Here is a 14,604-nt window from a genome sequence, read left to right as displayed (position 1 = left end):
TGAGCCTTACAATTTTAGATACTGTAATCTATAGAATTACACCAAGTCAGTGGGAGACCATTATAGAAATTAAAACTGCAAATTCCCAGCTCCTTCGGTTTATTATTTGTTTGTTGTTTGGAAGGTCGACAATACATAACTACCTAAAATACTTCCTGGCCTCAATTGCTGCGACAATTCCCTTGAACTTATAATCAGAGATCAATTACTTTGATTATACCAGATAAAGGGCCATGGTGGCACTGTGGTTAGATGCAGTATTGCACTGCTCCTTCCAGGAGTTCGATTCTGAATGTTTCAAGGTTGACTTTTCCTTTTCCTTCCAAGATCAGTAAAATCCAGATTGCAGGGTGCAATATGCTGACTCTGTAAATTGCTTAGAAAGAGCTATAAAAACAATGTGAAGCAGTATATAAGTCTAAGTGCTAAGTTTAAGAGCCACTGCCGCACAGAGGTTAGAGTGCAGTACTGCAGAATACTTCTGCTGACTGCCAGCTGACTGCAATTGGCAGATAGAATCTCACCAGGCTCAAGGTTAACTCAGCCTTCCATCCTTCTGAGGGGGTGAAATGACCCAAATTGTTGGGGGCAATATTCTGACTTGTAAACAGCTTAGAGAGGGCTGTAAAAGTACTGTGAAGCAATATATAAGTCTAAATGCTATTGCTATTGCTAAGTGCTATTGCTATTCTCTAAATAATAAATAAATGAAAAGGGAAATTTTATCAGAGCCAAGATTGGGACCTAGCACCTGAAGACTTATGGCTGCCATGTAACCAGGAAGCAAGTCATCAAATAAACAGATTTATTAAAAAAACAAGTTCATTGAAACATAAAAAGAAAAATGTGATTTTCTTGGTGTCTGGAAACCAGTGTAAAACTAGTTATGGTAAATCATTCATTTATAAAGAATCTTTGGCTTGTAAAAAAATAGCCATAACTTCAGACCTGGCAGGTGATAAGAAGAACAGTTAAGTAAGAAGCTAAATGAAATACAAAGACTGAAAAAGCAGTTATAGGTTCAAGATAATCAGGTGTTTGTTTGTTTTTGTCACAGCTATTTACTTTGATTCTATTCTGACAACATGCCTTTTCCTTTAAAGCCGCAGTGGCTATATTCCTTATTTATCCCAGTATTTTTATTTTGAAAATATTCCTCCTCCTCTAGTCTTTATAATCTCCCCAACAGTATCTCCCAAGTCTTCCTATCTCTAGACAGATGTTGATCCGACATGAGGTTAATTATGCTTCACTGCCGAAAGAGATATTTGTCAATCTCTTTATCTTTCTCCCAAGTACAAAAATAAGAAACCTTCCTAAACTATTCCTCCAGATAATATGATATTAAATCTATCCATCCACCTTTATCCACTGTGACATGGAAAACTGAAGACATAATAACTTCTTTTTTTAGATAATATTTGGCTTCTAGAAGTCCTAAATTGCAGATCACCAATAACTTTTAGAGTGCAAATTAAGTTCTAGTCACTTTGGAGAGACTTTTGCTTCGATTCACTTTAGAAAGCCTAATGCATTTTTAAAGATGTCTGATACATATCTAAATTTGGATGAGTTTTACACACATCCCTAAAAACTTAAAAGTATTTTCATGAATCCAAAAGTACCTGTCAATCAGTTGCAGCCAATATACTTAAAAGGATATTATTGCATTATACATTAAATGGCTTCCTTGAGCATAAAAATTATGAAGTTGGTGGTGATGCTGTTGCTAAAATGAGTTCAATTAAACGATACTACATACTCCAGTTAATAAACTCCATGTGCTCCAGGGTATGGCTGGATTAGGAAATTCTTGAGAAGCTTGTGAAAATTAGTGAGGTTGTGTACTTGCCCTTAATTTTTTCAGTGGAAGTTATTTGATAACAACATTTCCTTCCTAACATGATATCTTGAGTAGAGATTGATGACTGCTGGGATCCATTTCAGTCTAAACTATGTATGCAATGAACATCACACACCAGGAAAGTCATTCATTATTTTGACCAAGACTTGGATTTTGCAGATAATATTGCCCTACTTGAGAAAGATGAAACTACAAGGAGTGATGACTGCTTTAGATGAAGAAGCAACCAAAACTGGCCTTGACATAAGTACCAAGAAATCAAAGATCATGTACAGTATATGCAGCTCCACTAGACAGATAAGGGGAAATAACTTATTTACATATTTGTGTAGTGTAATAGCCCAAAATAGAGATGCAGAGATGGATGTGAAGTGCTGCAATGAAAAGCAACAGCTATTTTCCAAAGGATGAATAAAATCTGGTTCTCATTGTTTATATCGTTGAAACTTAAACTCCATTTGCCTGTTTCTTTAGTGATCCAACAGCCATTTATGCCAAAACTTGGAAGGTGTCAGCAAGTATTAGCAAGTGGCTTGACATCTTCCAACAAAGATTTCTTTGCTGAATCCTAAAGATTCACTATTTTGATCATATTATTAATTAAGAAGTGCTCCAAAAGAGTTTTTCCTGAAAACTGCATAACATTGTCACATGTAGAAGACTCCAACTTGTGTCACATTCCCCACATGGACAACAATCAAATCCCCAAGATAGAAATCAGATCGACCTTCCAGATGCCAAATGACCAAGAAGAAGCCATCAAAATACATGGCGAAGAATGTTCATGAAGGACTTAAAGACTGTAAACATCATATGGGAAGATGCTGAAGTACTTACCCAAGACTGAAAATGCTGGAGATCCCTTGCTGCCCAATATGCTACATAGCATGGAAGGATCTAATATTAATGTTAAAAAATTACTTTTCTTTCAATGTTTATAGTAAACTGGTCATCCTAGAATTTGACTTAGATTGCTGCTTCCCAAGGTCTATTCTAAGAAAGCTTTAATACTCAGAAAAATACTCAGAATACACTGTACTCTGTTACAGTGAAAATAACTAATGATGACTGAAAAGTGTGATCCCTTCACTCTGCTTTTAGTGTTTAGGACCTAGGATGGCTTTTTAATGAAATACAATTGACATCACCACCTGTCTTTTACAATTTGATGTTTTATCACATTGTCTATCATTGCATCGTCCTCAGCTTCCCCAAAGAGTAGGAATTGATGTAGCTGTACAAATTAGTTGACAGTATTTAATATTAACTACATCAAGAGCCCTCTCATAGCAACCAGAGGTAAGAAGGTTCACCTGCTAATTCCTATTTAAAAAATCTTCAGTGATCTGTGAAAAGAAGTTTGAATATATTAAGTATGTAATTTCATGCCAACTTGCATTGTATAAGCTGTGTTGAATTCAAAGAACTGATTATTCAGTAAGTAACTTTAGTGCTGACGCCTTTATGAATGTTTTTACTAAAAAGTCTGTTAGTTATACTTATTAATTAGAAAATATTTATTTATTTAATATTTTAAAAGAGTGTACATGATTTTTACCAGTCTAAATTATAAGGAACCTGAACTGGATTGAGTGGGGAAAGAAGAATCGTAAAATAAAAATAACTTTCCCATTATATCTTTGAGAGGGAAATCATTACTGCTAGGCCTGACTTTTAATACCATACAATGTACTTTCCTCTCTGTATTGTTTAAAGGTCTAAATTTGTTGCAAACAAATAGTAATCAAAGGCCAACTGGCTCTAGTGAAACTTGAGGGCATATATAAACTAATTACCAAATTCAACTCTAAATATAGTCAAAAGGCCAGTAATCAGGTACAAGTAAAAGAGATAAAAATGGAAATATGCAAGATTTAAAAAAGGGGCGGAAAGAAATTAATATATATTTTCAGGCACAAGGTGAGGTAGAGTTTGCCACAGAGGAACCACAGAGGAATCACTACAAAATGGTGCTTTCCTCAAACTCCTTGAACTCGTCCAGAAGAAGCCATATTGGATGATAACAAAAGCTGCTGAGACATCCATCAGGACAGATGGATCACTTCTATGAAAAAGTCAAAAGTCATCTGCAAGTGCAACAATACTTTATTAGTGTTGTAGGCTACATGAACACTGACTGGAAGGATCTAGATAATCTGCTTCATCTATGACTCTCTGAGTCTTCATACTCTTCATATGCTAACCTTTCCTTCTACATTCCCAAGGTTCCTCCTTTTCTCTTTTCCCAAGCCAATGAATCTGTTTATCTCAGATACTCATAATCACACCAAGCTAATCATCCACCAAAAACCTCAATTAGGTACACCACGCAAAGCTTACATTCTCATAGCATGCACTGATGATGTTACCTAATTTGGGTAATGAAACATCTGCAAGAAAACAAGCAAACTTGGAGAGCACCAAGGACCCCTTATTTCACACCTGCTAGGAAATTGAAAATAACTGATGAGATAAAGAATATTTTTTAAAAATATTTTACATAAGATTGCTGTTTTTGTTCTGTTGTTGTTGATAAAGTATTTTTCTTGTTAGTTTTTCTAATCCAAGTTAAAAATTTAGGAAATTCTACACAACTCAAATGTGGTCTGATTTTTTTTTAATTTTCATGTTTAAAGTTATACAAAGTTGGTTAATGTGCAACAGTGACGTGTGGTGAAGTTTATGGCTGGTGAGGCTGGTGACGTCATCAGGAAGGCGGGGAATGGGACCACGTGTGCTGGAGGCTCAGGCTGTCTCAGCCTCCAGCACACGTGATCCCATTCCCCGCCTTCCTGAGCGTGCTCCGCCGGCTCGTGCTCCGCAGTCCTCGAAAGCATTAAAAGCATTACATTAAAATAGAAACATAGGTAGTCTTCCGGTTATAACAATTTGTTCAGCGTCTGTTAAAGTTATGACTGGTGCTAAACAAGCTGTACTTCAGACAGTCACTCAGGTTCTAATCACCTCATTATCTAATCACCTGGCTTGATTATTGCAAATAATTCTACTGTGGGCTGCCTTTGAAGACCATTCAAAAGCTTCAAAGGGAATGCAGTGGCATGAGATGATACCTCTACTCTATGAGCCTCAGTACTTGCTCATCTGCTTTCTGGTGTAATTCAGGGTGTTGTTTATAACCCATAAAGCTCTATATGGCATAGGGCCTGGTTATTTGAGGGACCACCTATCTCTGATGTTGTCTACCTCACCAAGATGAACCAGTGGGGGTAGAATACACCAATTCCCTTCAAATAAACAGTGTCATATTTCAGAACCCAAGAGGCACTCCATCTCTCTTGTGGTACTTGCCCTCTGTAATGAAATTTGCCCTGCCACCAGATGGCTCCCATCATGATAGCTTTCTGAAGAGGCTTGAAGGCCTGGCTATTGCTTGAGACCTTCTGCTAAGGTGGCTGGACCTTTGTGAATTCTTTTGTTGTCTAAAATTGGCCTTCAATTGGTTTTTATCTAGTTTTGCTTCTTTTATTTTACTGGCTATATTTTTAAATTGAGTTGTATATTATTTATTTATCTATTGTTATATTGTGAGCTACCCAGAATTGTTTAAAGTTATGTAATGCCTGGGTCTAATAAATTAAATTAAGTTGATCACAAAAATCAAGAGTTTTATTTGAGGGACAAATGACCAGGTTCAAATTATCACCTTGCACACATTATGCAAAGAGACTAGCTGTTTTGAGAAATGTAGAAAATTGGGAACTATAAGAAGAAAATATAATGAGCAGCCATGATATATAGAAGGACTCAATTATGGTGGTCATGGGTATAGTGTTGAAAGATCTGAATATCCAGGTTTGGACAGGTCATCCTGGAAAAAAATACATGTCTGTTGTTGCTAAGAGCTGACACTATTGTTTTTATTTATATGGCAATATAAATAAATAAATAAATTTTATTTATTTATATGGCAATATAAATATATATTTTTATTTATTTTTATAGCATATGGCAAGAGCTGACACTAACTTGATGTCATATAGTTAAGCATCAGTTATTACCCCTTTCCCCTTTAGAATACACAAAACATAAATAGAGCAATATAAAAAGTTAAAAACACTGAGTATTTAATAAAATATTTGTTTAAATCATGCTATGCTTTAGTTAACTGACAAATTAACGTTTTATATAATTACTTTTAAACATGGGCTTCTGCTAAAATGTAGCAGAAGTTAAATTATTGGTTTCTAACCAAAATATAGTGTACTTTTCTAAGACGATTAGATTTCAGCTGATGTATGAAGTGTAGACTTGAAAGCAATCCAAAATGTTAACATAGCCACGATATAAGCCAGCATAGCTAAAATGAACATTTAATGTAATGTTTTAGTGAAATAAAATAAAGATATTGTTGTAATTTACCAAATGGGATAGAAAAGTCACAATAAGGAAATAACATTTGTTAGTAATGTGGGAATTTCAAATTATAATAAAAATGCTCAAATGGAAAGTGATGATTTAATTTAAAGAATGCAAGTTTCTAGCATGATTAGAATCTAGGAAGTGCAGAGCAGAAAAGCTTTAAGCAGAAGCCCCTCTTAAATAAGCAATATATGCAACAGTACAAATTCAAATAAATCGGAAAAAAATAATAAGGCAAAAGAGAAAACAAAGAATACATTTGATTAATGTTTAAACCAATAAAAAACCATCTAACTACCACAAAGGATCTGTAGAAGATTAAAGAAACAATTACTGAAAGAGAACAGGAAATTTTTAAAAGAAATATAGATTTATTTGAAAACAGATTTTTCCCCATTTAGTCAATATAATAAGAATTAAGTTGGTAACTGATACAATTTCTCTGTGAGATCAGTATTTTCAAGAGAAATGGAAGGTTATTTATTTATGCAGTATCTTTCATTGATTCCATATGGTTTCTCAGCAATTTACAATTGTACAGCATGGCTAATAAAGAGTATATGGTGGGAGACGTTCAGTCCTAAATACATGCTAGGGATTCTATTTATGGGTTATGCAGTAGTTTCCCATTGCTACTACTGATCTTTTGTGAAAAAATGAAATGCCTTGATTGTTATGTCCTCGACTTGTGACTGATCCTAGGTCTTCGACTTACGACTGGCCGCAAGTCCTTGACATACGAATGACAGCCCGGCAACCGATGGCTCGCACCTATTGGCTCGCTGGGCTAGAAGCGGGCTTTCTACTATGTTGCAATTGGCTGCCCTGCTTGACAGCTCTCATAAAAATAGCTGTCAAGCAGGGCATGGTGCTGAATCTGTTATAGTTGTGTTTTACCTTGTTCCTGTGAATAAATTGTTATCCCTGTTACCTCATCTGTCCGAGCCTCTTCTGTCATCCCAGAATTTAATACTGGTGACGAGGGTGGGATTCTGAGAGACGACCACTCGAATAGCTATGAAAGAAGAAGAGAAAAGGTTTTTTTCCCCTCTATCTCTCTTCCTTTGAAGGTGATTTCTCCTCAGTTGGTATTGGCTATGGCTTCTTTACCACATTTTGTGCCATTCGTCTCTGCTAGAGAGTCGTGGGGCGGATTTCTCGAACACTTTGAATGTATCCGGATAGCCAATAACTATCAACAGCTACCAGAGGACAGAAAATGCAGATTTTTCCACAGCTTCTGCGGGCCGGAAATGTTTAAAACCGCAAGAGCTGTTGCTTCACACTGGCAGTCCATGCCTTATCATGGGACACCTTGATCGTGAAACTTAAAAATCATTACGCGCCAACCCCATCGCGCATCACCCGCTGCTATGCGTTTTAACAATGTGTCCAAAAGGATACAGAAACAGTCAGCAAATTTTTACAATCACTATGTACGACGGCTATACAATGCGAGTTCCACGACCTAGACGACTCGCTGGTATAACAGTTTGTCTGCGGGGTCCGCAACATCCGCCTCAAGCAGGGGTTGCTGGCCCATTCTGATATTTCATCGCAGATGGCAGTGGACGAAGCCAGGGCTTCACAACTCTCGGAGCGCTCCACTGCCAAAATACAGAGATTCCAGCAGTTGGCCATCCCACAGCCATGCACCTGTCTCATCAATGAGCTGGCCGTTCTAGATGACCTCGAGGAGGACCAGGTCTATCGCCTCCAAGTGCAGCCGAGGCAGTGACATGCAGTCAGGGGAGGCAGGGGAGGCACAGCCTCACCACTGTTAATCATGAAAAGGGAAAAAATGTAAATGGGAAAAGGCGAGTGCTGAAGTGAGACTAGCTAGCTGCTGCCTGACCGTGAATGACTGCCTGTTTAAAAAAGCCTCTAAAGCTCTGAGCTCTGCTGCGGGGGAAAGAAAGCGCTTTAGTCAGTGGAGTGTCGGGGGAGAGGAGAGAATGCTCGGCAGTGCTGAAGTGCTGAAGTGAGGCGGCAGAGCTCAGAGCTTTAGAGGCTTTTTTAAACAAGCAGTCATTCACGCACGGGGAGGCAGCAGTTAGCTAGCCTCACTTCAGCACTTCAGCACTGCCGAGCATTCTATCCTCTCCTCTGACACCCCACTGATCAAAGCGCTTTCTTTCGCCCATGGCAGAGCTCAGGAGGGTGAAAGAAAGTGCTTTAGTCAGTGGGGTGTCGGGGGAGAGGAGGAGAGAATGCCTGAGCATTCTATCCTCTCCCCCGACACCCCACTGACTAAAGCGCTTTCTTTCGCCTACTGCACAGCTCAGGCAGGTGGGCGCTCAGAGTCCCAGGAGCCCTTCCGCCAAGCACGGCACTCCCTCACAGCTCCCGTCACCCCATCTGGCAGGGGCCGCCGGCCTGGGAAGCAGCTGAGCTGGGGAGTCGCAGCCGGCAGTTTGGCTTCCAGAGCGGGTGGTGCGGGCACTGGTGGGCTCTTCTCCACAGAGCGAAAGGCGGGTGGCGGCAGGTGGATGCTCAGACCCCCGGGAGCCTTTCCGCCGAGCACCGCACTCCCTCACAGCTCCCGTCGCCCCGTCTGGCAGGCGCTGCCCGCCCGGGAAGCAGCTGAGCTGGGGAGTCCCAGCCGGCAGTTGACTAAAACGGATTCTCTCATTCAAAGAGGGAACCCAAAGATCATCTTTCCGTCCCTTTTATCAAAGAAAATGCAATTGGACAGGGCAAAAATAACTCCTCCTTTGCACTGTAAATCAACTACATGGAATTAAACACTACAATCCAACGTTTGTGTGTGTGTGTGTTTGAGAGAGGGGGGAGGGAGGGAGAGAGGGGAGAAGGAGGGGAAGGGAGAAAAAAAAAGAAGGAAACTTATTTAAATAAGTTTAAAGCTGTCACTTTAAATTGGAACTGAGAATGCCTGGCTGTGGAATTCTGGGAGTTGAAGTCTACAAGTCTAAAAGAATTGCTGCCTCACCAGCCATAAACCTCACTGCACGTCACTGAGCCGAGGAAGGTGACCCGCTCCAGCAAGACAACTGGCTAGCCAATGCCTAGTCTGCGGCAGCAGCCACACTCACGGCGCCTACCCCTTTAAAGCAGTGGTTTGCCACCACTGCAATAAAAAGGACACATCATTCACTTCTGCTGTGCCAGCCTACCATCACTAGCCATCCCGTACTACCACCTTAGTGGCAGCTGCCAACAAGGCCGCCCTCCATCTGCCAGAGACTACTGTTTCACGATCACACACAAGCAAGACCCTCCCGCGGCATCAGTCAGCAAGGCCTCGGCTGATGCCAAGAAGGTCACAGTCTCCCTCCTCATCGAAGAGGCTTCCTGCTCGATGGAGATGGACTCTGGATCTTCCAGATCCCTTCATTCCTGGAGCACCCTGACCCGCCTGCGCCCAGCTGTGACCCGCGACTAGCTATCCCCTGCGGACACCACCCTCAAAGACTACCAGGGGACTGAAATCCCTACCCTGGGTAGCCTGACTGTCTGGGTGGATATATAGTAGTTTTGAGACATGTAATCAGAGTACAGTAACCTTATCTTCTTTTGAAGACATAAAAACAACATCATTGCTTTTATTAATTTAAGTTTATTGTTTTTTTCATTAAAGTCCACATCTAGTCTTTATATGGTAGCTGAAGTGATATAATGAATCTTGCCATTTAAAATGTTTGTTTGCTTTTGCAAAAATATATGCATGGTGATGTGCATAATGCTCTTGGGATAAAATTGGTGACATTTTTAGAAATGGCAGTTATAAAAATGAACATAAGTTTCCACTCTCATTTATATAAAAAGAACAGCAACAGAAGTTTGATTAAGGCTTTAAAGAGCTGAAGAATATGACATGTCCTATCTATTGGTATTTCAATATCTCACTCCAAATCATAATGTAACCTGATTCATTTTGAAATCCAGGCAAAGCTGGCAAAAAGATAATCACTAGGACGGGTTAGCTATATTATCCATTTATTTATTCTTTTTCAAGTCTCTAACTTGAAAAATCTCTAGTGACAAAAATCTCTAGTGACATGGTAATTAAATTAATATAGCAAAACTGCACAATCGTATTTATATATCTATATATTACAAATCTTATAAATTTCTAAATATAGTTAGTTAGTGGGTGAGCGCATGAAGCTCCTTTTGTGCAAGTGGTGGGCACAAATCCCTAAGACACCATTTGCCCACAACCACTGTGGGGAAAGTTCCGGTCCCTGGAGCCAGAAAAGTTAGGGACTGCTGCTTTACGGGAAGCCTTCACATTTAAAATAGGAACCAACATTTCCAGGACAATATATATGTTCTGAAGCTACATTGTAGATATCTTAGCATATTCTTTCTACACGAAATATTTTAGAATTCAGTTATGTGCACTTTTTAATTTAATTTCTGAAAGTGTGACCTTTTTGGTTGTAGCAGCTGACAGGAAATAAATGATGGCTTATATTAATGTAATTGCAGAATTAATCAGACCTTGTCATATCATCGACATTAGGTTTTATTTCTATAAACTAGTTATCATTTCATTGGAAATATGACGGTTGTAATTTTTTAACACCTTAAACTATGTATGTGTGCTAGTGAATATTTTTACCAGCCCTGTCCATGCATTGTTATGAACATTTCCTATTGCTTAATATTTTCTTATCTGATTAAATGGGGCATGAAGGCTCAGCAGTTAAAGATGCTGAGTTTGTCAGCTGAACAGCTGACAGATTGGGTTTGAGACCAAGCTCTGCACAATGAGGTAAGCTCCCATTACGTGCCCGAACTTTCTGCCCATCTAGCAGTTCAAAAGCATGCAAATGTAGATAGATTAATAGGTAGGTATTAATTCAGTAGGAAGTTAACAGCATTCCATGTGCCTTTGGCATAGTGCCATGCTGGCCACATGACCACATAAAATATATTTGGACAATGCTGGCTATCTTGGCCAAGAAACAGAAATGACCATGATGCCCGAGAGTCAGACAACTTTACATATATATGATATAACTTGTTTTCTATTTTGCATAGAAAATAGTATTAGCACTTTTGTATATTAGTATAGGAAACATCTATTGAGAATACTATGGCTAATCAAGGAACAAACCTATGAATCAAAAAATAGTCACTCCAGAGTTCTCACTCAAGGCACAGATGAGCCAACGTAGGTATTGTTAGATCTGGGCAACGAGAGACAGACTGCGGACACGAAGTGACTTAACAGCTCTTTATTAGTAATAGTAGTGATCCAGCTTGCTCTGTGGTCGGAGGGTTCCCCTTTTATAGGGATCGGGTACGCCCCTCGACCAATCAGAACGATACCTGTTTCCCACTGTAGCAGCGGACCAGAGGGGAGACTTGCCACGATATATGCTAATATCTAACACCCCTCCCCTCCTAGACGGAACGTTGCGGTAGGTAACATAGTCTTTTAGGTATGTTGGGGGTTGTCTTACTCGGGAGGAACGTCGTGGTTCTGGTTGGTCAGAAATGGTTTCCGGATCGGATGCTTTTCCCGTTCCACGTTCGGAGGTTTCGTACCCTCGTTGCTAGGGCGTTCCGGAGTCTGCTCGGTTGCGTTGCCTGGGGGTTGCTCTGCTTCATGCGTGCTTTCTTGTCCCGAGCTTGGTTCGCAGGTGTCGTAGTTTTCTATGATGAGGCTCTCGCGTGGCTGACTTTCTGTAGGCAGGAAAATCTCGTCTTCGTTTCGAAGGTCTGAGTGCGCTAGGCGACCCCGAAGTTGATCGATGTGCCTTTTCCAGTTCCGCCCATCTTCCAGTTCCAGCAGATACGATCGTGGACCCGTGATGCCAATGACCTTTGCCGGCATCCACAATGTTCCCCCTGCATAGTTGTGGGCGTATACTGAATCCCCTATGCTAAAAGACCGAATTTTGCTTGTGGAGTCTGGGGGAGCTGTGGCAGAGTAATTTGGGTGAAGACGGTCCAGGTGAGACCGTAGACGGCGGCCCATGAGTAGTTCAGCGGGGCTCCTACCCGTCGTTGCACTTGGGGTGATATGCTGAATTAAAAGGTAATGATCAATGCGTGTTTGCCAATCACCTGGACCCATCCTAGCGAGGGCCTCTTTTGCGAATCGTACCATTCTCTCCGCCTGTCCATTTGATGCCGGATGGAATGGCGCGACGAGGGCGTGCCGAATTCCCTGACCTGCTAGATATGTCTCAAATTGCATGGCCGTGAACTGGGGCCCGTTATCGGAGACCAGGAGGTCGGGCAGGCCATGGGTGGCGAAAAGTCGCCGTAGAACCTTAATGACTGCCTCTGCCGTGGTTGAAGTCATTAGGACTACATCTAGCCACTTTGAGTATGCATCCACAACTATAAGGAAAGTCTGACCTTGGAATGGCCCTGCGAAGTCGATGTGTATTCGCGACCAGGGTGCTTTAGGTTTCTCCCATTCTGTGGCGGGCGCTTCCGGGGGTGCTGGTCTCGATTCCTGGCATGGGTCGCAAGTGGCCACCCACTCCTCTATTTCTTTGTCCATGTTTGGCCACCAAACGTAACTTCTTGCTAACGCCTTCATTCTAACAATCCCCGGATGACCCACATGTAAAGCATCTAATACATTCCTTCGTAAAACATCCGGAATAACAACTCGATCCCCCCACAATAAACAACCTTGTAACACTGAGAGTTCGTCCCGTTTTGACCAAAACATTTTGAATTCCGGGCCCACGTTGCCCTTCGGCCACCCCCTCCAAACCCAAGTTTGAACTTGCTTTATTACATTGTCTTTAGAGGAGAACCTTGCAACGTCGTATGAAGAAACCGGTCCAGAGTCCAAACAGTCAATGAGCAATACCGGTACTTCTGGAGTGGGGTCTGGCAGAATGTCAGGTAATGGGCAACGGCTGAGTGCGTCTGCGTGTCTGAGAGTGGAGCCCGGTTGATGAATCAATTTGTATGAGTACGCAGCCAGGAAAACAGTCCACCTGGTCATGCGTGGAGAAAGGGAGACCGGAGTGGGGCGGTTTCCCACCAAAAGTCCCAACAACGGTTTGTGATCTGTAATTAGTTCAAAATCGCGGCCGTAGAGGTATTCGTGGAAACGCTTTACTCCAGCTACAGCAGCCAGCGCTTCCCTGTCCATTTGGCTGTAATTCCTTTCGGCCGATGAAAGAGTTCTGGATTAGAAGGCGATGGGTGCTTCTTTTCCGTCGGGCATCCTGTGGCTGAGGACTGCTCCAACTCCGAAGGGTGATGCGTCGCAGGTCAATACCAGCGGTAGGGTCTGGCTGTATTGGACAAGCAGTGAGTCAGTGGTGAGCAGGCGCTTTACCCCGGCGAAAGCTGCAGCTTCGGATCGTCCCCATTTCCATGGTGCGTTCCTCTGGAGTAGACGGTGTAGTGGCTCAGCAACGGTCGCCTTCTGCCTCAGAAAAACGCTGTAGAAGTTAAGTAGTCCGAGGAAAGCCTGCAACTCGGTCTGATTTCGTGGTGTGGGGGCGTCCTGGATTGCCTTAATTTTCTTTGAAGTGGGGTGTATTCCCTGACCATCGATTCTATAACCCAGGAATTCTACGCTAGGCACGTTAATTTGGCATTTTTCCTTTTTAAGGCGGAGACCCTTTTCTCTGATTCTGGCCAAAACAGTTCTGACTCTTTTATTTAATTGCTCCTCGTTTGCAGCGGATACCAAGATGTCGTCAAAATAGGGGACTACTCCCGGTATCCCTTGCAAAAGTCGTTCCATGACGCTCTGGAACAATCCTGGGGCAATACTCACACCGAATTGTAGCCGGTTGCATTTGAATGCTCCTCTATGCGTCACTATAGTTTGGGCCTCCGCTGTGGCGCTATCCACTGGCAGTTGCTGGTAAGCTTGTGCCATGTCTAACTTAGCAAATACCTTTCCTGGCCCCAACGAGTGCAATAAGTGCTGTACTACAGGCACAGGGTATGCGCTCTGTTGTAGCGCGACATTAATTGTGCATTTATAGTCCGCGCAGATGCGGACTGATCCGTCTGGTTTGACTGGGGTCACGATGGGTGTTTCCCAGCGCGCGTGATCTACCGGCTCAAGGATTCCTTGCTCCACTAACTTATCTATTTCCTTATCTATTTTTGGGCGGAGTGCAAAAGGCACTCGTCTCGGTTTAAGTCGGATTGGCGCCACTTTGGGGTCTAAATTGAATGATATTGGTTTACCCACATACTTACCAAGACCGGGGCTGAACACATCCTCGAACTCCTTAAAAATCTGTTCAGCGCTTCTGTTTCTCACGGAGTTGATTCCGGTGACTTCTAACCCCAGGGCTTCAAACCAATCAAGCCCCAGAAGGTTCTGTAATGGCGCGCTGGCGATGGTCACGGGCAGCTGGGCTTCGATGTCCTTGAAACGGATGTGGAATGTGCCTTGG

At 41.9% G+C, this 14,604-nt stretch overlaps 1 protein-coding gene across 1 annotated transcript in view; it reads left to right on the top strand.

Annotated features, from left to right (window-relative positions):
• The window catches only part of CLSTN2 (calsyntenin 2), a 284,420-nt gene that overhangs the window by 92,738 nt on the left and 177,078 nt on the right, over positions 1–14,604 (top strand). The gene's annotated exons all lie outside the window — the stretch shown is intronic.

Source organism: Natrix helvetica (assembly GCF_964273705.1).
Source record: "Natrix helvetica genome assembly, chromosome: 5".
NCBI classification, from domain to species: Eukaryota; Metazoa; Chordata; class Lepidosauria; order Squamata; family Natricidae; genus Natrix; species Natrix helvetica.
Note: the sequence above shows the minus strand (reverse complement) of the source record. Positions and strands in the feature narration are given on the sequence as shown.